Source organism: Oncorhynchus nerka, linkage group LG14, assembly GCF_034236695.1.
Source record: "Oncorhynchus nerka isolate Pitt River linkage group LG14, Oner_Uvic_2.0, whole genome shotgun sequence".
NCBI lineage: Eukaryota > Metazoa > Chordata > Actinopteri > Salmoniformes > Salmonidae > Oncorhynchus > Oncorhynchus nerka.
The window spans coordinates 950525-960502 of record NC_088409.1 but is presented as its reverse complement, the minus strand read 5'-3'; positions in this window follow the sequence as shown (position 1 = coordinate 960502).

Sequence of the window (9978 nt, the reverse complement as noted above, 5' to 3'; positions counted from 1 at the left end):
CGGCCCTCCACTCTAACCACTAGGCTACCCTGCCGCCCCTCCACTCTAACCACTAGGCTACGCTGCCGGCCCTCCACTCTAACCACTAGGCTACGCTGCCGGCCCTCCACTCTAACCACTAGGCTACGCTGCCGCCCCTCCACTCTAACCACTAGGCTACGCTGCCGCCCCTCCACTCTAACCACTAGGCTACGCTGCCGACCCTCCACTCTAACCACTAGGCTACGCTGCCGACCCTCCACTCTAACCACTAGGCTACCCTGCCGGCCCTCCACTCTAACCACTAGGCTACCCTGCCGGCCCTCCACTCTAACCACTACCCCAGTAGACGGGTACCTTCTGCCTGTCCGTGTCCGGCGAATGTGTTGATGACCCTGGCGATGTTCTTCACAGACGAGCCGCATCTCTCCTTTATCCCGAGCCGCCCGAGGCGCCCTAAACGAGGTGGTTGTCATGGTTACACGTCAATGGTCAGTTCAAATGATATATATACAATTTTTTTAAAGAAAGTGTTTCATGAAAGAAAATTGTAGACAAACAAAACAGCACCCACCTATGAGTCTGAGGACCGCAGCCACAGTGATATCCTGGATGGGTGTTTGTCTGGACCTGGGCTGGGTCACCCAGGAGTTCATGATCGGCCACAGCTCTGTACTTTAAACACAACAACTCAGACTGATAGCTTACACTCCTACATACTGTATCTACTGTCTTCAGTCTGTCATGTTGTCTCTGACTGATAAACACACTCCTACATACTGTATCTACTGTCTTTGATCTGTCATGTTGTCTCCTGACGATAACCTCCTACATACATACTGTCTGTCATGTTGTCTCTGACTGATAAACACACTCCTACATACTGTATCTACTGTCTACAGTCTCTCTGTCACTCCTATTGCTGTCTTCAGGCTCATGTTGTCTGACTGATAAACACACTCCTACATACTGTATCTACTGTCTACAGTCTGTCATGTTGTCTCTGACTGATAAACACTCCTACATACTGTATCTACTGTCTTCAGTCTGTCATGTTGTCTCTGACTGATAAACCTCCCTACATACTGTATCTACTGTCTTCAGTCTGTCATGTTGTCTCTGACTGATAAACACCTCCTACATACTGTATCTACTGTCTACAAGTCTGTCATGTTGTCTCTATCTGACTGATAAACACACTCCTGCATACTGTATCTACTGTCTACAGTCTGTCATGTTGTCTCTATCTGACTGATAAACACACTCCTACATACTGTATCTACTGTCTACAGTCTGTCATGTTGTCTCTGACTGATAAACACACTCCTACATACTGTATCTACTGTCTTCAGTCTGTCATGTTGTCTCTGACTGATAAACACACTCTCTACATACTGTATACTGTATCTACTGTCTTCAGTCTGTCATGTTGTCTCTATCTGACTGATAAACACACTCCTACATACTGTATCTACTGTCTTCAGTCTGTCATATTTGTCTCTGACTGATAAACACACTCCTACATACTGTATCTACTGTCTTCAGTCTGTCATGTTGTCTCTATCTGACTGATAAACACACTCCCACACATACTGTATCTACTGTCTTCAGTCTGTCATGTTGTCTATCTGACTGATAAACACCTCCTACATACTGTATCTACTGTCTTCAGTCTGTCATGTCTCTATCTGACTGATAAACACACTCCCTATCATACTGTATCTACTGTCTTCAGTCTGTCTGTCATGTCTCTATCTGACTGATAAAAACACACTCCTGTCTTACATGTCTCTATCTGACTGATATCTACTGTCTTCAGTCTGTCATGTCTCTATCTGACTGATAAACACACTCCTACATACTGTATCTACTGGTCTACAGTCTGTCATGTCTCCATCTCCACTGACTGATATGGTGATAAATACAGGTTTTGGCTGAAAGTTTTGAGAATGACAGATATTAATTTTTAAAGTCTGCATAATGTAATGAAGTGATCAGATGGTGCAATTCATTGCAAAGTCCCTCTTTGCCATGCAAATTAACTGAATCCCCCCAAAAAAACATTTCCACTGCATTTCAGCCCTGCTACAAAAGGACAAAGCTGACATCATGATTCTCTCATTAACACAGGTGTGAGTGTTGATGAGGACAAGGCTGGAAGTCACTCTGTCATGCTGATTGAGTTCGAATAACAGACTTGAAGCTTCAAGGAGAGTGGTGCTTGGAATCATTGTTCTTTCTCTGTCAACCATGGTTACCTGCAAGGAAACACGTGCCGTCATCATTTGCTTTGCACAAAAGGGCTTCACAGGCAAGGATATTGCTGTCAGTAAGATTAATCAACCATTTATCGGATTGCTCAGGAATGGCAGCAGGCAGGTGTGAGTGCATCTGCACGCAAAGTGAGGCGAAGACTTTTGGAGGATGGCCTGGTGTCAAGAAGGGCAGCAAAGACGCCACTTCTCTCCAGAAAAAACATCAGGGACAGACTGATATTCTGCAAAAGGTACAGGGATTGGACTGCTGAGGACTGAGGTAAAGTCGTTTTCTCTGATGAATCCCCTTTCCCATTGTTTGGGGCATCCGGGAAAAGCTTGTCCGGAGAAGACGAGGTGAGCGCTTACCATCAGTCCTGTGTCATGCCAACAGTAAGCCATGAATAAAGAATAGTACCAACACATCCTTCGAGAGCACCTTCTCCCAACCATCCAGGAACAGTTTGGTGACGAACAAAGCCTTTTCCATCATGATGGAGCACCTTGCCATAAGGCAAAAGTGATAACTAAGTGGCTCGGGGAACAAAACATCGATATTTTGGGTCCATGGCCAGGAAACTCCCTAGACCTTAATCCCATTGAGACCTTGTGGTCAATCCTCAAGAGGCGGGTGGACAAACACAAACCCACAAATTCTGACAAACTCCAAGCATTGATTATGCAAGAATGGGCTGCCATCAGTCAGGATGTGGCCCAGAAGTTAATTGACAGCATGCCAGGGTGGATTGCAGAGGTCTTGAAAAAGAAGGGTCAACACTGCAAATATTGACACTTTGCATCAACTTCATGTAATTGTCAATAAAAGCCTTTTGACACTTATGAAATACTTGTAATTATACTTCAGTATTCCACAGTAACATCTGACAGAAATATCTAAAGACACTGAAGCAGCAAACTTTGTGGAAATTAATATTTGTGTCATTCTCAAAACTTTTGGCCACGACTGTATAGTGTAGAGAATCATTGTACCATCTAAATCGCTGTATCTTTTCTAGAACTATATTTTCCATAACTGTTTACAGCCGGTGTACAAAACCGAAGGTAAATTTAAAAAAGAACTTAAGCCCGGAAGCATAGAAATAGTGACATAGAACAGATCTACCTCTTCTTAGACTGGCTTTCAATGATAAATGACAGATCTATAACTCGCATTTCTGTGTGAATTTGGTGAGGTCACCTAAAAAGTGACATCTGCAGTCAAATGGGGCTAATTGGCTGAGTTAGTTACATACATTATCTAACTGGCTGAGTTAGTTACATACATTATCTAACTGGCTGAGTTAGCTACATACATTATCTAACTGGCTGAGTTAGTTACATACATTATCTAACTGGCTGAGTTAGCTACATACATTATCTAACTGGCTGAGTTAGTTACATACATTATCTAACTGGCTGAGTTAGTTACATACATTATCTAACTGGCTGGAGGTTACATACATTATCTAACTGGCTGAGTTGTTACATACATTATAACTGGCTGAGTTAGTTTACATACATTATCTAACTGGCTGAGTTAGTTACATACATTATCTAACTGGCTGAGTTAGCTACATATATTATCTAACTGGCTTATATTACGCATATTATATTATTATTACATTATAGCTTACATATATTATATTTACATACATTATCTAACTGGCTGAGTTGCTACATACATTATCTAACTGGCTGAGTTAGCTACATATATTATCTAACTGGCTAGTTAGCTACATATATTATCTAACTGGCTGAGTTACGCACATACATTATCTAACTGGCTGAGTTAGTTACATACGATATCTAACTGGCTGAGTTAGTTACGCCATTATCTAATGGCTGAGTTAGTTACATATTATCTAACGCATATTAGTTACATACATATAGTCTAACATGGCTATAGTTACATACATTATATAACTGGCATTATTACCACATTATCTAACTGGCTGAGTTAGCTACATACATTATATTCTAACTGGCTATAGTTACGCTACATTATAGTTATCTAACTGGCTAGTTAGTTATATACATTATCTAACTGGCTAGTTAGCTACATACATTATCTAACATGGCTTAGTTAGTTGCATACATGATCTAACATTATAGTTAGCTACATACATTATCTAACTGGCTATAGTTAGCTACATATATTATCTAACTGGCTATTAGCATATTATATTACGTATCTAACTGGCTGATTATTACATACATTATCTAACTTACATGAGTATAGTTACATACATTATCTAACTGGCTGAGTTAGTTACATACATTATCTAACTGGCTGAGTTATATTTACATACATTATCTAACTGGCTGATTAGGCTACATACATTATACATTATAATTACTAATTATGGCTGAGTTATATTACATACATTATAGTTACGCATAATATACACATATACATTATAGTCATATTACATTATAGTTATTATACATTAGTTATTACATTATATTACTATTAATATAGTTACGTACATTATATTACATACATTATATTACATATACATTATAGCCACATATATATTATAGTTACATACTATACTAACTGGCTGAGTTAGCTACATACATTATCTAACTGGCTGAGTTAGTTACATACATTATCTAACTGGCTGAGTTAGCTACATACATTATCTAACTGGCTGAGTTAGCTACATACATTATCTAACTGGCTGAGTTAGTTACATACATTATCTAACTGGCTGAGTTAGTTACATACATTATCTAACTGGCTGAGTTAGTTACATACATTATCTAACTGGCTGAGTTAGCTACATACATTATCTAACTGGCTGAGTTAGCTACATACATTATCTAACTGGCTGAGTTAGTTACATACATTATCTAACTGGCTGAGTTAGTTACATACATTATCTAACTGGCTGAGTTAGTTACATACATTATCTAACTGGCTGAGTTAGCTACATACATTATCTAACTGGCTGAGTTAGCTACATACATTATCTAACTGGCTGAGTTAGTTACATACATTATCTAACTGGCTGAGTTAGCTACATACATTATCTAACTGGCTGAGTTAGTTACATATATTATAGGTTACGTTACATTATAGTTATGCATATATTGCGTCATACATTAAGAGGCCATGCAAAGGGCAGCCATGGGCCATATACTAAAGCCATATTATACATACATTAGCTACATACATTATATTACGCATAATATACTACGCATTATATTGGCGTACATTATAGTTACATACATTATAGCTTACGCTATTAATATACTATATACATTATAGTTACATACATTATCTAACTGGCTGAGTTAGCGCGCATACATATCTAACTGGCTGAGTTAGTTAATATTGCCATTATCTAATCCGGCTGAGTTAGCTACATACACACTAACTGAATGAGTTAGTTACATACATTGGTCTAACCGCTTGAGTTAGTCATGCCATTATTCCATCCGCTGAGTTAGTTTACACACTAACTGGCTGAGTTATTGTTAATGAGTTTATCTAACTGGCTGAGTTAGCCATATTGTCACCCAACCATCTTCAACGCCTTCCTCCTACGTTGCTGTCTAGCTAGATTAATATTTATCTGGACGGTCATAATGACATTAAAGAGTTTACTAAACGTATGCATCTGGTCTTCATTGTTTTGTTAGCTGGTGGATTTCAGTCTAGCCAGGCTGTCAACAACAACCAACAGCAAGGCCTGCTTTCAACCCGTAGGTCTGTCATGGGGTCCACTTTCAGTGTGTAAGAGAGCAGAGCAGCTCCAGGGTGAAGACGTATGCCAGGCAACGGGGTTCAGGTCCTGTCCCGTCGCTGGTGTTTCTGGAAGCTCATCTCTGCTGCAGCTCTGACGGATAACGTGCGGGACACCAACTGATCCACGCCACCAGGAGGACTCTGGGAGACACAGACATGGCATGAAGTCCCAACAGATGTTGCGCTAAACTTCACAATACACAAACAGGAAATGGCCTTCTCAGGACGGAATACTGACAACTTCCCTCTGTTAATTGATCAAAAGGCGGAGACCAATAGACAACAGCAGATCCATAAAACCTCATGACCACAGACCAAGATTACAGAGACAACAGTAGATCCATAAAACCTCATGACCACAGACCAAGATTACAGAGACAACAGTAGATCCATAAACCTGTTCATGACCACAGACCAAGATTACAGAGACAACAGCAGATCCATAAACCTGTTCATGACCACAAACCAAGATTACAGAGACAACAGCAGATCCATAAACCTGTTCATGACCAAACCAAGATTACAGAGACAACAGCAGATCCATAAAACCTCATGACCACAGACCAAGATTACAGAGACAACAGCAGATCCATAAACCTGTTCATGACCACAAACCAAGATTACAGAGACAACAGCAGATCCATAAACCTGTTCATGACCACAGACCAAGATTACAGAGACAACAGCAGATCCATAAACCTGTTCATGACCACAGACCAAGATTACAGAGACAACAGCAGATCCATAAAACCTCATGACCACAGACCAAGATTACAGAGACAACAGCAGATCCATAAACCTGTTCATGACCACAGACCAAGATTACAGAGACAACAGTAGATCCATAAACCTGTTCATGACCACAGACCAAGATTACAGAGACAACAGTAGATCCATAAACCTGTTCATGACCACAGACCAAGATTACAGAGACAACAGCAGATCCATAAACCTGTTCATGACCACAGACCAAGATTACAGAGATGCCATACCTTCTCCCATCCCAGGTAAGCAGTTAGGCAGTGGAGCACCTCTCCGTGAGCTTTGACCTTGGTGACCGTGTGGATGGCCTGGCACACTACAGTCCTGCAGGAGAACACATTGGGCCATGTGGTCACTCATGAACAGAACCAGCTTGGTCGACCCAGGGAAATCTGGGGAAACAACAACAGAAACCATGGCCAGTCACGTGACGGTCAACAGTTGAAGTCAGACGCCAGTCAACCTCAAGCTCGTGAAGTCACGTGACATCAGTCAACCAAGCTATTCAATGAAGCCATGTTACCTTCTCTAAGGACGCCATAGGGGCCAGATGTGTTACCTCTCTAAGGACGCCTATAGGCCAGGATGTGTTACCTTTTCTAAGGACGCCCAGGCCAGGATGTGCTACCTTCTACAGGATGCTGTAGGCCAGGATGTGCGTTACCTTTCTAAGGACGCCATAGGCCAGGATGTGTTACCTTCTAAGGACGCCGTAGGCCAGGATGTGCTACCTTTGTAAGGATAATAGAACAGGATGTGTTACCTTTCTAAGGACGCCATAGGCCAGGGATGTGTTACCTTTCTCTAAGGATACGTAGAACAGGATGTGTTACTTCTCTAAGGATGCTGTAGGCCAGGATAGATGCTACCTTTCCTCTAAGGATGCTGTAGGCCAGGATGTTACCTTCTAAGGACGCTACTTTCTAAGGATGCTACAGATATGCTACCTTCTCTTCTAAGCGATACTGGGAATTCAGTGGGGATGCTACCTTCCTAAAGATGCTGTAGACCAGGATGGTGCTACTTTCAGAAGATGCTGTAGACCAGGATGTGCTACCTTCTCTAAGGACACTGTAGGCCAGGATGTGTTACCTTCTCTAAGGATACTGTAGACCAGGATGTGTTACCTTCTCTAAGGATGCTGTAGGCCAGGATGTGTTACCTTCTCTAAGGATGCTGTAGGCCAGGATGTGCTACCTTCTCTAAGGATGCTGTAGGCCAGGATGTTTTACCTTCTCTAAGGACGCCGTACTTTCTCTAAGGATGCTAAGGACGCCATAGGCCAGGATATGTTACCTTCTCTAAGGATGCTGTAGGCCAGGATATGTGCTCTGTCCCAGTCCCTCCTCCGTCGGCACAGAGCAGTGTAGACTCTAACCAGAGCCTGGAGGTGAGACCCAGGCAGCTCAGTCCTCTCAGTCTTCAGCTTAGTCAGCATCACCAACATCAGATCATCTGCCAGAGGCTGACAAGTCACAGGACAGCAATGTACCAATGATTCACAGTACCAATGATTCACAGGACAGCCATGTACCAATGATTCACAGTACCAATGATTCACAGGACAGCAATGTACCAACGATTCACAGTACCAATGATTCACAGGACAGCCATGTACCAATGATTCACAGGACAGCCATGTACCAATGATTCACAGGACAGCAATGTACCAATGATTCACAGGACAGCAATGTACCAATGATTCACAGGACAGCAATGTACCAATGATTCACAGTACCAATGATTCACAGGACAGCCATGTACCAATGATTCACAGTACCAATGATTCACAGGACAGCCATGTACCAATGATTCACAGTACCAATGATTCACAGGACAGCCATGTACCAACGATTCACAGTACCAATGATTCACAGGACAGCCATGTACCAACGATTCACAGTACCAATGATTCACAGGACAGCAATGTACCAACGATTCACAAGACAGCCATGTACCAATGATTCACAGTACCAATGATTCACAGGACAGCCATGTACCAATGATTCACAGGACAGCCATGTACCAATGATTCACAGTACCAATGATTCACAGGACAGCCATGTACCAATGATTCACAGTACCAATGATTCACAGGACAGCAATGTACCAACGATTCACAGGACAGCCATGTACCAATGATTCACAGTACCAATGATTCACAGGACAGCCATGTACCAATGATTCACAGTACCAATGATTCACAGGACAGCCATGTACCAATGATTCACAGCACCAATGATTCACAGGACAGCCATGTACCAATGATTCACAGGACAGCAATGTACCAACGATTCACAAGACAGCCATGTACCAATGATTCACAGGACAGCCATGTACCAATGATTCACAGTACCAATGATTCACAGGACAGCAATGTACCAACGATTCACAAGACAGCCATGTACCAATGATTCACAGGACAGCCATGTACCAATGATTCACAGTACCAATGATTCACAGGACAGCCATGTACCAATGATTCACAGTACCAATGATTCACAGGACAGCAATGTACCAACGATTCACAAGACAGCCATGTACCAACGATTCACAGGACAGCCATGTACAATGATTCACAGTACCAATGATTCACAGGACAGCCATGTACCAATGATTCACAGTATTCCAATGATTCACAGGACAGCAATGTACCAACGATTCACAGGACAGCAGCATGTACCAATGATTCACAGTACCAATGATTCACAGGACAGCCATGTACCAATGATTCACAAGTACAACAATGATTCATCAGGACAGCCATGTACCAATGATTCACAGCACGAATGATTCACAGACCGCCATGTACCAATGATTCACAAGACAGCAATGTACCAACGATTCATAAGACAGCCATGTACCAATGATTCACAGAGACAGCTGATGCACCAATGATTCACAGTAATGACATCTACAGGGATATACAATAATTTCAACATTCATAAGATAAGCCGGCGTACCAATGATTCACAGAATAGCTGAAAATTACTGATCACAGGACAGCTATAAAAATTTAATATTCATGAGGACAGCTATGTACCAATGATTCAAGGATAGCCAGAAACAATGATTCACAGGACAACCATACCAATGATTCTAAGACAACCACACCAATGATTCAAAGGACAACCATGGGTAATCAACGATTCAGACAGTTTATACCACTGATCACAGCACGAATGATTCACAGACCGCCAAATTAAATGATTCACAGACACCAGGTACCAA